The 16,490-nt window shown below is 46.1% G+C and overlaps 2 protein-coding genes across 3 annotated transcripts in view; both read right to left on the bottom strand.

Annotated features, from left to right (window-relative positions):
• LOC137618979 (hepatitis A virus cellular receptor 2 homolog) overlaps nt 1-16,490 on the bottom strand; it is a 600,331-nt gene that overhangs the window by 274,183 nt on the left and 309,658 nt on the right. The window lies entirely within an intron of this gene.
• Nucleotides 1-16,490, bottom strand: part of LOC137618653 (uncharacterized) — a 170,539-nt gene that overhangs the window by 10,429 nt on the left and 143,620 nt on the right. The window contains exon 1 of one of the 2 annotated variants that reach the window (XR_011039774.1): nt 10,599-10,712. The exons of the other annotated variant lie outside the window; for it this stretch is intronic. The gene's annotated coding sequence lies outside the window, so the exon portion shown is untranslated. Of the gene's footprint in view, nt 1-10,598; nt 10,713-16,490 lie in introns of those variants that run through there. 2 annotated transcript variants of the gene reach the window in all.

Raw genomic sequence — 16,490 nt, 5'->3', positions numbered from 1 at the left:
TCTTTGTGTTGTTTGGTGTGTGAAGGAGAATGTGTAAGGAATAGGACAGACTATTTGATGAGTGTAAAGACTGTTTTAAGTGCTACAAACCATTCTTTAGTCTAGAGAATGAGATGGAAATCCATATTTTCTGTGCATTCGGAATGTATGGCAGACAAGGGCTCCAGTATTTTGAACGTTTTTCATGACAATAACCAGCGAAAAATGACAAATTCGAAGATAATTTGTATTTTTCCTAACCATACAAACCTTAGCTATTTACATAGGGTTTACCTTTTAGCGCAGCTGAAATAACGAGCCAATAGTTTTAACGAGGGTTAATTACACCCCCCCCCCGCTAGTTAGCGGGGGGGTGGGGAAAGGTAGATTGCTACCCCTCCCCCCTCCACACACCGGTGACTTGCTTCACTTCACTTAGAGGTAGGACTTGACTTGGGGGTCAGGGATGGCGGGCACATATGTGTAAATAGCTAAGGTTTGTATGGTTAGGAAAAATACAAATTATCTTCGAATTTGTCATTTGTTCCGTAACCGAAATACAAACCACGCTATTTACAAAGGGTGACTTACCCCTTAGGAAGGGTGGAAAGTCCCCAGCCTTACTGACTTCGGCTTGCCCGGGGGCTCGATCCCTCAGTGAGCAGCACTAGAGAGAGGGAGCCCCTGTACCTCACAGGTTCCTAGCATCGCTAGGAACGAGTGGCCTACATAAGCAGTGTGAGGAGGAGAGTGTGACTCGTCCTATGAAGTTGACCTTGAGACCTTCAGATAGGAATTCTAGGATAGGACGTTCCCCATACCACCTCGTCAGGGTATGGGAGACGCAACAGTATTAAGCTTAATACTAGGAGCACAAAGAAGCATGGGTTACCTGCAGAGGTCGAGGTCAGCTATGCGAGGACCAGGATGCTGCTTCCCCAAGAGAGGGGAGAATGAAGAAAGAAGTAAGGGTCAGACATACTCTTTCATTCACGCAGACTAAGACCGGGTAACAACACCCTCAACCTACTGCTACTTGTCCAAAAAGGAGCCTGAGGTTAGACCAGCTGTTGTGCAGCCACCACAGGGCCGATAGAGAACGTATCGAGGCTCCTGTGGGTCACGTCTTGCAGGTAGTGGGCTGTGAAGGTCGTTTAACGCTTCCAGACCCCAGCTTGAAGTACCTGCGTCACAGAGAAGTTTCTCTTGAAGGCCAGGGATGTAGCAATACCCCTGACATCGTGGGCCCGAGGGCGACGTGACGGAGGAGGGTCAGGATTCAGGGCATGGTGGATAACCCTTCGAATCCAAGCTGAGATGGTGTTCCTGGTGACCCTCCTCTTTGTCCTGCCTGTGCTCACAAACAAAGCTCGCACATGAGGACGGACTGCAGCCGTTCTCTTCAAGTAGTACCTCAGACACCTCACTGGGCATAGTAGCAGCTGGTCTGGGTCGTTTGTTACAGAACGGAGACTCGCGATCCTGAAAGAGTCGAACCGAGGATCCGGCACTCCAGGATTCTGAGTCTTGGCCAGAAACTCAGGGACGAACCTGAACGTTACCTCCCCCTATCCCCTTGAATGGGCGATATCGTACGAGAGACCATGAAGTTCACTAACTCGCTTGGCCGAGGCCAAGGCGAGTAGGAAAGCCGTCTTCCAAGACAGGTGGCGATCGGAGGCCTGGCGTAATGGCTCGAAGGGAGGTCTCTTGAGAGACCTGAGGACTCGAACCACGTTCCAAGGAGGGGGTCTCACTTCCGACTGGGGGCAGGTAAGCTCATAGCTACGTATGAGTAAAGAGAGTTCTAGCGACGAAGAAATATCCACGCCCTTCAATCTGAAGGCCAAGCTTAAGGCTGAGCGATAGCCTTTCACCGCCGAGACAGAAAGGCGCATTTCTTCTCGCAGATACACAAGGAAGTCCGCTATTGCTGGAATAGTGGCATCGAGTGGAGAGATACCCCTTCCACGACACCAACCACAAAAGACTCTCCACTTCGCTTGGTAGATTCCCTCAGAAGACCTTCGCAGGTGCCGAGACATTCTCTCCGCAACCTGTTGCGAAAAGCCTCTCTCCGCGAGGTGACGCTGGATAGTCTCCAGGCGTGAAGCCGAAGCGAGGCTACAGCCCTGTGAGGGACACCGGAGTGGGGTTGTCTGAGAAGCTCGTGTCGTGGAGGTAGCTCCCTTGGGAGTTCCGTCAGGAGTTGCAGAAGGTCCGGAAACCATTCCGCGTGATGCCATAGCGGAGCTACTAGAGTCATGGAACAGTTGACCGATAGTCTGGTCCTGTTGAGCACCCTTCTCATCAGACAGAATGGTGGGAAGGCGTACACGTCGATGTTGTCCCACCGTTGCTGGAAAGCATCTTGCCAGAGTGCCTTGGGGTCCAGGACTGGTGAGCAGTACAGGGGCAGCTTGAAGTTCAAGGCTGTCGCGAACAAGTCCACAGTCGGGGAACCCCACAAAGTCAAGACTTTGTTGGCTATCTGAGGATCCAAAGACCACTCGGTACTCACTATCTGCGAAGCCCTGCTCAGACTGTCGGCAAGCAAATTCCTCTTGCCAGGAATGAAGCGAGCTGATAGTGTTATCGAGTGGGTTTCGGTCCACCTCAGAGTCTCTACTGCAAGATGGGATAGCTGTTGCGAAAAAGTGCCTCCCTGCTTGTTGATATAAGCCACTACCGTGGTGTTGTCGCTCATCACCACCATGGAGTGACCCGCCAGGGACCGTTGGAACTGCTGAAGAGCCAGAAAGACGGCCTTCAATTCTAGCAGGTTGATGTGTAGGCACTTTTCTGATTCTGACCAAAGGCCTGAGGCCCTCTGGTTCAGAACGTGCGCCCCCCACCCTTCTTTTGACGCGTCCGAAAACAGAGTCAATTCCGAGGGGAGGACGAAAAGACTCACTCCCTTCCGCAGGTTCTTGTCGGCCAGCCACCACCGCAATTCCGTCTGTTCCAGAGACCCCATTGGGATCAGAATGTCCGGGGAATCGGATCCTTGATTCCACTGGGACTTGAGCCGCCATTGAAGGGATCTCATCCTGAGGCGGCTGTTTGGAACCAGACGGGCCAGGGAGGATAGGTGGCCTAAGAGACGCAACCACGATTGGGCGGGGAGTTCTTTTCGCCTGAGAAAAGGCTTCGCCACCCTCCTCAGCCTTGCTATCCGGTCGTCTGATGGAAAGGCTTTGTGGAGATTGGTGTCTATTAGCATGCCTAGATAAACCAGTCGTTGGGACGGCTGCAGAGAGGACTTCTCGAGGTTTACCACGATCCCCAGATCCTGGCAAAGATCCAGAAGCCTGTCTCGGTGCCGAAGAAGGGTCGACTCCGAGTCTGCTAGGATCAGCCAATCGTCTAGGTAACGAAGGAGACGAATGCCGTTCCTGTGCGCCCAAGATGAAATCAGGGTGAACACTCTGGTGAACACCTGAGGAGCTGTGGAGAGACCGAAACACAGCACTTTGAACTGGTAGATCTTGTTGTCTAGGCAGAATCTCAGGTACTTCCTGGAAGACGGATGGATTGGGATCTGGAAGTACGCGTCCTTTAGATCCAGTGTACACATGAAGTCTTGTGGTCTCACCGCAAGTCTGACCGTGTCTGCTGTCTCCATGCTGAACCGGGTTTGTTTGACAAACCTGTTCAGAGCTGAGAGATCGATGACGGGTCTCCAGCCTCCAGTAGCCTTCTTTACAAGAAAGAGTCGACTGAAGAAGCCTGGGGAGCCGTCCACGACCTCCTGAAGAGCACCCTTCTCGAACATGGTCTTGACTTCGGCCTGAAGGGCCAGCCCCTTTGCCGATCCCATGGCATAGGAGCTCAACGACACTGGATTCGCTGTCAGGGGAGGTTGAGATGACGTGAACGGGACGCGATAACCTTGGCCGATCACTGAGACCGTCCAAGCATCGGCCCCGTGTTGCTGCCACCTGCGGACGCAACGCTGAAGGCATCCCCCCACAGGTGGACACGCAGGGGGACTGCTACCCCTAGGGCTTGCGGCCGCGGCCGCCATCCCTAGGAGTCTTGCCTCCCCTGGAGGACTTACCGCCCCTCTTGACCTTGGCTGGAAAGGGCTGGGGCTTAGACACCACTTTCTTAGCTGCCGGTGCCTGTTTGGGAGCCTTACGAGGCTGTTGCTACTTTGTGGCGGGGCTGGAGGCTTATAGGGCCGAGTTGTAAGGGCCCTGTGGAGGAGGGAGTCCGTGCTGGATTTCCTCCACCTCTCAGCCGTTCGCTCCAAGTCTTGAGGCTCAAACAGGCTCTCCCCCAGAAGGGAAGCATGTCGGAGCCTACACACATCTACGGCGGGGACCTTCGGATGGAATCTCTCGGACACAGCATCGCGACGCTTCAACACCAAGTTGGCCCACAGGGTGGTAACCTGGTGCGCCAAAAACTCGATGGAGCGGGTGCCCGAGAGCAAGAAGGTCTCTAGGGCTTTCCTATTGGTCTCCTTGGACAAGTCCTCCGATCGCAATAGGATGCCCAGAGATCCTAGCCAGAAGTCCAGCCACGAAGTGGCCTGCATGGCACACTTAGCGACCTTCTCGTGGTTAAGGATCTCTGCCGCCGAGAACGACACCTGCCGGGCAGAGAGTTTCTCCAGAGGAACTCCCTTCGCCAGCTCCTCCACAGATTGATGGAGAGGAAGAGCGAGGTTGTGCTCACCCAGGATCTCGAAATACCTCCTCTGCTGAAGGCGAGGAGGAGGGATAAACTTGTTCCCGGCAGTGGAACGACTGGAGGAGGCAAGAAGTGCGAGCTGAGCGTTGGCCCTAGCTCTGGCACTTTTCAGCCCCCGAGACCAGGGCAGAGCTGCACTGGTCTTAGGGGCCTTCCGAACGTCAAACACTTCATCCAGAATCGTGTCTTTGCCTTCACGGGGGGCGATGACTGGATCCGTAAGTCTGTTAAGTGTCCTTATCAGGCTTAGGACCTGCCAGAAGGCATGTTCGGACTCTTGCTGTTCTCCTCCCTGCGGGCTGGCAGCTAAGTCTCCTGCCCCAGGAATCTCTTCCTGGGGTGATACGTGGACATTCCCCTGGGTAGTCGTGGGTTCCTGACGAATCCTTGCAGAGGATTTAGGGACGGTCTTGGAATCCTTGGGTTCCCTCCTGGGAGGGATACAGGATCCCAACAACGAGGTTCGAGGGGCCCCTTCCTCACGAGACGATTCTCCTGCCTGAAGCGAAGTCTCCCCCCCTGGTGCCGAGGGGAAGACTACCGCCCCACTGGACTCACCTGAGGACGGAAAGGCCTCGTCCACGGGAGAAGGAGAGAGTACTCGTGCAGGAGAAGGGTCCTTCGAGACCGACCTCTTGGGAACCAACTTCGCCCTAGGGGAAGTCACCACGAAGTCCACTCCTCTTCAGCGTAGGAGACAGAGCCGCTGGTTTGTCACCCTGGCCGGCGAGTGCTGGTTTCATAACCCTCACTAACGCCCGTGCCAGCGGACCAAACCAAGTCTGCTGCTCCAAGGACACAGAGTCCGAAATCCTTGCTAAAGAGAAAGGGATCGGGCGATCCTTTGGAGTGGACACGACGGTACCTGCCTGAAAAGAAGGTGGGGAAGAATGCTGTACTGACCTGTCTTCGTCCTGCACTACCAACCTGTGCTTGGATGGAGGTGATCCCGAGTGCCGTCTAGGAGCACGAGTCCCTGCTGCTACCACCAGCTGTGGAATTCGCCGCGAACGATGGTCGCGCGAGGGCGAATGGTCGCGCGGGAGTGCGGGCGAGCCATCGCGCGGGCGCGCAGTTGGATGATCGCGCGGGCGCACAGGCGAGTGGTCGCGCGGGCGCACAGGCGAGCGATCGCACGGGCGCGCAGGCGAGTGGGCGCGAGGGTGGGCAGGTAAATGAACAAGTGTCCGAGGCGACGAACGCAAGCGTTGGCGCGACGGCGAGGGATCGTGCTGCCGCGTAGGTGAGGAAGATCGCTGGCGATGTAGATCCACAGGCGATCGATGACGAGCTGGTGAGTGCAGTCGCTCAAGTTGGCGATGGCGCGATGTGGTATGTCGACGCACTGGTGTGCGATGGTGAGCAGCATGCGCAGGAGAATGACCGCGTAATGGTAAGCTATGGTGAGCAGCATGCGCAGGTGAATGATCGCGTGATAGGGTGCGATGGTGATCAGCATCCGCAGGAGGGCGATCGTTCAGGGTTGTGCGATGAGGAGCAGCATGCGTAAGCGGGCGATCGTGCAGGGTTGTGCGATGGCGAGCAGCATGCGCAGGTGAATGATCGCGTGAAAGGGTGCGATGGTGATCAGCATCCGCAGGAGGGCGATCGTTCAGGGTTGTGCGATGAGGAGCAGCATGCGTAAGCGGGCGATCGTTCAGGGTTGTGCGATGGCGAGCAGCATGCGCAGGTGAATGATCGCGTGATGGGGTGCGATGGTGATCAGCATCCGCAGGAGGGTGATCGTTCAGGGTTGTGCGATGAGGAGCAGCATGCGTAAGCGGGCGATCGTGCAGGGTCGTGCGATGGCGAGCAGCATGCGCAGGAGGGCGATCGTGCAATGGCGAGCGGCATGTGCAGGCGGGCGATCGCGCGATGGCGAGCTAGAAGCTGGCGAACCATGTTCCTTCAGGAGCGTTGGCGAACGTCGGCGCGTTAGTTGTCGCTGTTGAATATGCGATACTAAGATCGCCTGTGCGCGCTGGCAAGCAGGTGAACGCTGGCGAGGAGGTAATTGCTGGCACGTAGGTGATCGCTGGCGAGCAGAAGGTCGACGCGTGTCCTGTGAGAGGACAGGTGGTGCGGCGCGTTCACGAGCAGGAACGGGAAGATCGCTGGCGCGTTGGCGAACATGTGTTTCTGACACACGCGCAGCATGATGTTGGGTAGCCACAGGACCAGGCAGATGGTGAGCAGGGAGTTCAGCAGGAACTAAAGGGTGGTCAGAGACCGCAGGGCGATGGTCCTCAAATGAGCGCTGACGCTCGGAAGAGAGCTGACGAGCAGGAGAGCGCTGGCGAGGGGGGCGTACATCAGGAGAGAGCCGACGAGCAGGTGAGCGTCGGCGAGCAGGAGAGTCTTGGCGAGCAGGAGATCGTCGACGAGCAGGAGAGCGCTGGCGAGCAGGAGATCGCTAGCGAGCAGGAGAGCGCTGGCGAGCAGGAGAGCGCTGGCGAGCAGGAGAGCGCTGGCGAGCAGGAGAGCGCTGGCGAGCAGGAGAGCGCTTGTGCGCTAGCACTGCTCGCGTAAGGGAAGAATCCCTTAGCCCCGAAGGGACCGTTGCCCGTCGGGTGACGAGTTCTCCAGAAGGCGAAGATCCGGCAAGAGATGGTGAGCGGTCTGCAGAGAGGTTCAAGGAGGGCGGAGCAGTAGGTTGAGGCTAACGAGGAGAGTCCCCCCCGGAGGACGAAGAGCCAAAAAGGCGTCTCTTAGTCCCCCTGTAAGGGGTAGGGAGGCCCTTGTGGCGTAGAGGGCGGTGAGCCTTACGGCGGAAGCGGCCTCGGGGGAGATCGTCGGGACCATCGGTCCTCCGAAGGGGAGTCTCCATCAAAACACTTCCCTCAGAAGGAAGCTGAGCAGCAGTCGAGACCGAAGGACTCACTTCCCCCTTCGAAGGATGTACGGAAGGAGGAGGAGAGCCTTGAGCACCATCACCAGCAACAGCACCTGCGGCGGAAGGCCCAGCCACGTCGGAGGCCTCTGTCACCACGACGTCGACAATAGACAGAGGGTCTACCTCTGCTACCGCCGGCGACTGCTTAACAGCGGCCCCCAACGAGACAAGGTCAATAAAAGCGACCCTGGAGGGCAAGCCCTTAAGCCCCAGGGATGACCAAATCTGTAAAAGATCATCATTGGTTAAGGCATTATCAATAACCTCCCCCGGAGGAGGAGGGGGAACAGCCTCGCTATGAGAGGCGACGCCCTCTCCCCCCACCCAAGGTCGGGAAACAGAACTAGGGCCTGCGCTACCACTCGGCCGACTCTCCTTAGGAGGCGGACAAGGGGGAGCTTCGGAGGAGGTTTGGGCGGCGGAAGAAGAGTCCCGAGAACCTTCCTCCTTCAAGGCTAACCCCGAAGGAGAACGGTCTCTCTTGGACTTCTTCTTACGCCGACGGCCAAACCTCTCCCACTGGGAGGCAGACCACTCCCTGCACTCACGGCACATGTTCTCCTGGTCACATCATCGGCCCCGACGTTGAGGGCAAAGGGTGTGCGGATCCGTAGTTACGTCCGACATGAAAGTCCCACAAGGACGAACGGCAACTCCAGGGCATGTACGCATTGTAAAGAAATAATAATGAAGGTCAACTTCCAACCAACACACACGCTGAAAAGAAAAAGCAGAAAATTAAAGGCTGTCACGAGGACGATGAGCAGACACGTCTGATCACCGCCGAGCCAAAAGTGAAGTGAAGCAAGTCACTGGTGTGTGGAGGGGGGAGGGGTAGCAAGCTACCCTTCCCCACCCCCCGCTAACTAGCGCGGGGGATAATTAACCCTCGTTAAAACTATTGGCTCGTCATTTCAGCTGCGCTAAAAGGTAAAGCCTATGTAAATAGCGTGGTTTGTATTTCGGTTATGGAACAACTAAGAAGTTTAAAACATATTATCATCAACGACATAAAACATACGAAGAACTACGGTCTCTTTCAGGAAGTGGGAACCCGTTTCTCCCGAAAAAGTCTTCTTTTCGGACTCGTCAGGGGGTTGGACAATCCGAGAAGTCTGACTCAAAGGCGAGATATTAGCCGGATACTCAAGATCACACCCAAAGTTTTATTCCCCTTCAAGGATTTAAGTCCAAAGATGCACCACAGTGTCATCACTGAGAACAAACGCCTTGTCCAAGAGTCAAAGAGAGAAAATCTTAAAGAGCAAGTCTGAAGAGAAGCCAATGCCCAATAGCACGTTTGTGTTCTTCAGCAGCAGGGAATCAAAGTGACTGTGTTGTTTGCGGGCAGAAAGTGGGGCTTTCCCACCACTAACGAGTATCTACCGGCTACTGCCAACAACTCATTGTAAAAGTTTTTAACTGTTAAGTTCCAGCTATGCTTAAATCAATCTCTAATAAAGAACGAAGGTTTGTAAATGTGTAGGAACATCTATGCGTTTCAAACAGTCGTCTTTATCAAAAAAAACATTCAAAACGCCATGTACGTACCAGCCTAATTGTATAATTAAATCCCTTTTTTAAACTTTGTAGTCCCTGACAATGATCATCATAAAAAACCAGTCACAGTTATCACAACTGCTTAACAATAATGAAACACGGTCTAAACACTGGAGCTTTAGTTTGCCTGGACTTTTGGACACACAGAAAACGTGACTTTCCATCCCATTTTCTATTGTCGTTTGAAGCAGCGTTCATCCTATTGCAAATAAACTTCTTACTTAATTGAAATAAGGATTTATTGGTTATTTTCTCTGACAATCATTTCCTCATTGCTCCTATGTTCTGGCAAGCAGAACATGTGGGATGGAATTTGGGCATTAATTTTCAATTATAAAAACTTAAGATTTGATTACTTCGATTATCAGAACTCAGCAATTCATGGTTATGGGTTGAAATTTACTAAATAAAGTCGTTTTGGGAAAATTTCTGTTAATATAAATATAAAATAAAACCTAAATGTTCTATAACTTAGTGAATTAAACACTTTTCTTTATTAAATTATATGTCTAAACTAACAGTGGATGCCGACAGTAGGCCATGGGATTCAAAATGCTGTATTTAGAGACATCTATTATATTATGCAAGTTCCGGAGCCTTTGTATATGAGAGGCCAGTTCCTCACACGTTCATTAAAGATGGACGTCAACTAACCTAAACTTTCCCCCCTAACCTAACTCACAAACCATGTCCTTACCTAATGGGGGGGGGGGGGGGTGGACTGACGCCCCCTATGCCCCCCACCCCCCTTACACTGCCATACTCTAAGGTACCCCTATGCCCCCCACCCCCCTTACACTGCCATACTCTAAGGTACCCCTATGCCCCCCACCCCCCTTACACTGCCATACTCTAAGGTACCCCTATGCCCCCCACCCCCCTTACACTGCCATACTCTAAGGTACCCCTATGCCCCCCACCCCCCTTACACTGCCATACTCTAAGGTACCCCTATGCCCCCCACCCCCCTTACACTGCCATACTCTAAGGTACCCCTATGCCCCCCACCCCCCTTACACTGCCATACTCTAAGGTACCCCTATGCCCCCCACCCCCCTTACACTGCCATACTCTAAGGTAGACATAATAATACATACAGGTGGCCACTTTCATACATACACCCCCAAGTTCCAATGTCCTAATTGATATTGTACTAAACTATAATAAAACTAAAGGGACAAACTACGCAATTTAAATTACAATTGTGAAAATTGAATTCTGGAGTATATTGTGAATTCACAACCTCAATTCGGTTAGTTACACCTTCACATTGCATGAAACAATCAAGCACAAGTCATAACTAAGCAAAGGTGATGTTGAGGACCAATGGACACCACAAATCAAATCTTGCTTGGGGTCACCTTAGGGGCTTCAGACGGTCCTGTCATAAAATGAACTTGTACATTAGAAAACGTAATTAATTAACTATAAACATCAATAAAGATATTAATTTGCAATATAAACTTACCTTTGTAGATAATAAAGGAGGAAATAACGAAGAATTGACGAAAATCGAAGAATTAATTTGCCGGCGATTTGAGCAGGCCGCCATGTTTGTTTACATACATCATCAGCTGATTGAACTTTGAAGAAAATTAAAAGTTATCGTACAATGTCAAAACTAATATACGAAACTCGGTATAGAATTGCTTTTCAATTATAATAATTCTTTTATAAAATGTAAAATATACATATTCTATTAATTTTTCATCAATGAAATATGATGTTTTGTTATTTAGGATTTTGAAACTATTTATCTTACGTCTGACAACGAATTCTTGTTATCGTACAAATGTCAAAACTAATAAACGAAACTTGGTATAGAAATAATTTTGAGTGATAATAATTCTAATATAAAATGTTAAATATACACATTCTATTTCATGATTGTTCAATTATGTAATGTATTTAAGTGATTAATGGTGTAAAAAACGAGGCTTAAAAGGCAAATAAAAGTAAACTTATACTGTAGGGCTAATAAAAATTTTCAATCATAGTTATATCCAATTATTCCATATAAGATCAGGAATCAAACTCCTATAGATATATTTCGAAAATATCCTTTATTTCAAATGTGCTTGAATACGTAATTCTTGAACAGCTAATTAGCCACTTAGAAGAAATAGAAGCATTATCGAACAGCTAGTTAGCACATAATTAATTATGTTTGTGTGTGTGAGTGTGTGTGTGTTTCTGTGTTAAATAGAAAATCACACAAAACTACTTAAACACATTGACAGTTTTCGCAGTACAAAAATTCATTCAATGTATTTTTCCTCTTCGTAAAAAAAAGAAAAGAAAAAAAAGGATCTAACCAAGTTTAACACCTTTTTCTCCTATCTTTTCTTCTTTGTGGCTTTTCGAAGAGAAGACAGCGGGCTGTCGTAAGTTGATTAAGAGGTGCTCTAAGCCATTAGAGGTCATATGCCTGTGTTGAAGCAACGGGAAATGGACTTTATTGCATGGCTGTGGAGGGTTGAAGTTGGCCTTTTGGGTATGTTTGCTAAGAGATTCGAAATAATAATAATAATAATAATGATAATTATGATAATAATAATAATAATTACAACAATAATAATAATAATAATAATAATAATAATAAGGAGAGTAATAATGATAAATATACATAATAAAATGATAATAACAATTACAAAAGTATCAACAAAAAAGTTATAAAATCGCGTTAGTACTACTAATTCTAATAATAATAATAATAATAATAATAATAATAATAATAATAATAATATGAGATTAATAAAAATAATATCAACAATAACATAATAATAATAATAATAATAATAATAATAATAATAATAATAAAAATAATAATAATAATAATAAACAATAAAATAAAATGAGGATAACGATAATGTAATAATAATAATAATAATAATAATAATAATAATAATAATAATAATAATAATATTAAAATTAAGATTGAAATCACGTGAAAATGTTCTGATTCATCTCCTTTATAAAATATAAGATTCAGTAATAAACAGTATTTTAAAAGTTTCATTCCACCTGTGATCAGACTGTGGAATAAACTTCATAAGTTCAAACTTATTGCAAATGTTTACATATATGTTACTGTTCTTAAAATATTCTATATTATTATTCATTATTTCTCATGTATAGTTTATCCATTTCCTTATTTTCTTTCCTCACTGGGCTGTTTTTCACGGTTGGAGCCCTTGGTCTTGCATCATACTGCTTTTCCAATTAGGGTTGTAGCTTGGCTAGTAATAATAGTAATACTATATATATATTATATATATAATTCATCATAACACTATTTTTCATACCAATAAACTCCCTCTTCTTTGAGCACCATTAGTTCCACTGTACAGAAGGGTCGGCCGCTTGAGTCAACTTTCTCCAGCTACTTCTATTCCTTACATTTTCCCTACTTACTATATGGCCACAGTATATACGACGACGAGCTTCCTTAAACCTTCTCTACATTACATATACCACACACACTCTACTCATATCTTGACTCTCCCTCCATTCCAGCAGTGATATTCCAGCATTCCATCTTACCATCCTCATCTTGGTTCTCTCAAAAAGTCCTGCTCTTTCTTCTCAAGTGCCAAAATCTCTGTCTCTCATAATAGTACTGGTTTGATATCGGTCTTATAAATCTTCGTATTGAGTTTTATTGGAATATTCTTGTCTAAAACTACTTCAGTTACTCTCTCTCTCTCTCCTCTCTCTCTCTCTCTCTCTCTCTCTCTCTCCTCTCTCTCTCATCTCTCTCTCTCTCTCTCCTCGTTATCATTGTTTTGTTTTAGCACTGTAATATCTTCCAATTTTACCATCTTCATGTCCTCTAATGCTATATATTAGCAGTGTCTTTCCTCTTTCCGAGAGAGAGAGAGAGAGAGATAGAGAGAGAGGAGAGAGAGAGAGAGAGAGAGAGAGAGAGAGAGAGAGAGAGAGAGAATAACGCCAAGTATATGATGAAACATGTAAGACCACTTTACTAAAGTGTGTGACAATAATTCGGATTTACGTAAGAGAGAGAGAGAGAGAGAGAGAGAGAGAGAGAGAGAGGAGAGAGAGAGAGAGAGAGAGAGAGAGAGAGAGAGAGAGAATAACGCCTAGTATATGATGAAACATGTAAGACCACTTTACTAAAGTGTGTTGACAATAATTCGGATTTACGTAAGAGAGAGAGAGAGAGAGAGAGAGAGAGAGAGAGAGAGAGAGAGAGAGAGAGAGAGAGAGAGAGAGAGAGAGAGAGAGAATAACGCCAAGTATATGATGAAACATGTAAGACCACTTTACTAAGTGTGTTGACAATAATTCGGATTTACGTACGAGAGAGAGAGAGAGAGAGAGAGAGATAGAGAGAGAGGAGAGAGAGAGAGAGAGAGAGAGAGAGAGAGAGAGAGAGAGAAAGAGAGTGGTGTGTGTGTGTGTTGGGTCTCGTTGTTGCCAGCAAAAAAATTAGGATACGTCTGCAAGAGTATGTGCAATATTGCAATGTCAATAATAATAATAATAATAATAATAATAATAATAATAATAATAATAATAATGATTACAACCACAACTCCCAAGGAGATTTCCAACAAATTTTAACAATTAAAACAAATGAACAATTGCACGGCTTGAAAGAAAGCTCGCCTCCGTTTCACATAGGATGTTGCAAGGCCCAATTAATGCAATTCCTTAACGAATCTGATATTGTAAAGCTTTTAAAAACTGTGAATTTATTATGAGCGTTGATTGGTTGCAAATGTTTACATGTTGATGTGAAAGGGTGAGATCATTTGATCTCTCTCTCTCTCTCTCTCTCTCTCTCTCTCTCTCTCTCTCTCTCTCTCTGTAAGTGTACAGTGTGTATGTATGCATATATACATGTATATATAAACAGATATGCACACACACATATTCAACCCTTCGCACCCCCACCCTCTTTCCTAACTACCTCTTAGGGCACCCCTTCTCACCACGGGGAGAGACCGAGTAGTTATATGTCTGTCAGTGCCGCAGAGCATGACCAAATATATATAATATATATATATATATATATATATATATATATATATATATATATATATATATATATATATATATATAATGACGCAGGCTTTGAAAACTTAAAATAACTCTGTGGATACATTTGAATGACTACAATGTAAAGGCTAAAGGTTAGTCTGGTTTCAGTTCCAGTTTCAACAGAGCAGTAACCTCCCCATTAAACAGCTTAAACTCACGGGAAGTTTTGGGACTTGATCTGCAGTCTATGCCAGGGATGGGGAACCCTTTTTGGATGAAGGCCATCTTGCAATTCCTCAATGCTCCTTAAGGCCGCATAGAATTTTGTTGGTTATTTTATCCTCCAAGTAATGTATTAGTAATCTAAAGAAAGAGTGACAGGTTTATAAAAATTTAAAGCATTGCATTTTCAAATATTCGAATCAAGTACTTTTCATACAAGTAATCAGTAAATGAATTATGTTGAAAACTAAATTTTGAAATATTTCATTCAAGTTTGGATGTTTTCAAACTAGCGTAAGTGAGAGAATAATGTCGAAAGCATGTCCTTTTCAAATTACTTTAGTTAGACAATTAGGTTCTTTGTATTGAAGTGATAAGTAAAATAATACTAATCTTTTGGAAAAGATAGCTTATAAATATCAACAATATAATCTTTTCCATATTTTATATTGGCGAGTAGATACTTTTTATGCAATCACTTCACATAAAAATGCAACATCCCAGTAAAATATTGCGTCTGTTTAAACACACTTAGCTGTTTTCATTAAAAAAAAAATTCAATTATTTGCTTTCTAAAGATGTTCAATAAATCCCTAGTGTTTAGCCATCATAGCTGGAACACCATCAGTGCATAACGTATTATAATAAGGAAGTAGAATTTAGTCCTCCTTTATTGAAGTTGTTAAAATGTCTGTTCCTTTTGTCCTTGCGTTAAGGTTACCTAAGGGAAGCTGTTTTTCATACAATCAAAACTCATCAGTGAAAGCACATACGTTAAATCAGTCACTCGTTGCAACTAGCAGTTTTTCCTTGTCAGCTACAACAGCTGCTGCAGCTAACAAGGAAACGGCTAATTGTATTCAGTTAAGCTTCATTGAAATCAAGGAAAAATTGCTTCCATTCTAAAGGAAGTACGGTACATCACTGAACACAACTTTTCTATTGCCTGTGTGTACATATTTGTATGTGTGTAGATAGATAGACAGATAGATAGATAGATAGATATTTCCATTGACCACAATACAAAATAATCTGAATTTTACAAAAGAATATTTGGTCCAAATTACAAAATTAAATACAATAGATTTTGTACCACCTCTTATGCATACTAAATTAATTTCAATTACACATATATTGTACTAAAACTAAAAACAAAACCAATTTAACTATACGCCATCAACAAGTTCCTGTAATTACAAATTTACACATTATAATAATGTTACATCCAATACAAAGAAAGAAGCTCATGTACAATTTTGCATACGACATCATAATCAGTTCTGGTTACTAGCAAGTCCAAAGCTGTGGTAACGTTATACGTCTGCCTGATCTGTAACGAAAGTTCACAATTTTCAATGACATTAGTCTCCGTCTGGACTCCACCGCATGAACACAACCTCTCATCCATTGGCAGACGGCCTCTGCCTCTTCTGTTCCACCGACCTGTCTCAACTACCAATGAATGAGCACTTGACCGCATTCTTGTCCATGATACACGTTCTATTTCATTAAGTCTTAATCGGTTTGTATAAATGTCATGAACGACTAAATCTGGGTTAACAGTTTTATAGGATACAATCCTACTGGAATTGGAGTTCACATTTTCCTTCCTCGATATCATCAGTCTTATCAGAGATAAGGTTTCGTATATACCTCCAAACAGAGTCATTATAGCTCATCACTATTCGCCTGGCATGAATTAAAGGGTCCTCCTCCATATTATTCCTTTCAAGCACAATCTTTTTCAAGAATTTCCTTTGCCTCGATTTCATTAATGCCCTCATCGGCGGAAGTCCCAGTTCTACCATACATAAGTCATTATTAGTAGTTTTCCCTGACCCCCAAAAGTTGTTTTAATACACCCATTTATATTGCTTTTCGATGGGTTTAATATCACCATTTAGCCATGACTCACGTGAATATAGTATAGTTGACATAATAGCTGTAGAATGATTTCAAACACACAATATTCAGTGTCAAAGCAGAAATATACTTTACATATATTGAAGGCCGTAGAAGGCCGCACTTGATGGTCCAGAAGGCCATATGTGGCCTTGAGGCCGCAGGTTCCCCATCCCTGTAGGTCGCTTACAGCAAACCAACCTAGTATGGGTGGCCCTGACTAGTACAG

Source organism: Palaemon carinicauda, chromosome 25, assembly GCF_036898095.1.
Source record: "Palaemon carinicauda isolate YSFRI2023 chromosome 25, ASM3689809v2, whole genome shotgun sequence".
Lineage (NCBI taxonomy): Eukaryota > Metazoa > Arthropoda > Malacostraca > Decapoda > Palaemonidae > Palaemon > Palaemon carinicauda.
This window is presented reverse-complemented; position numbering and strand designations above follow the sequence as displayed.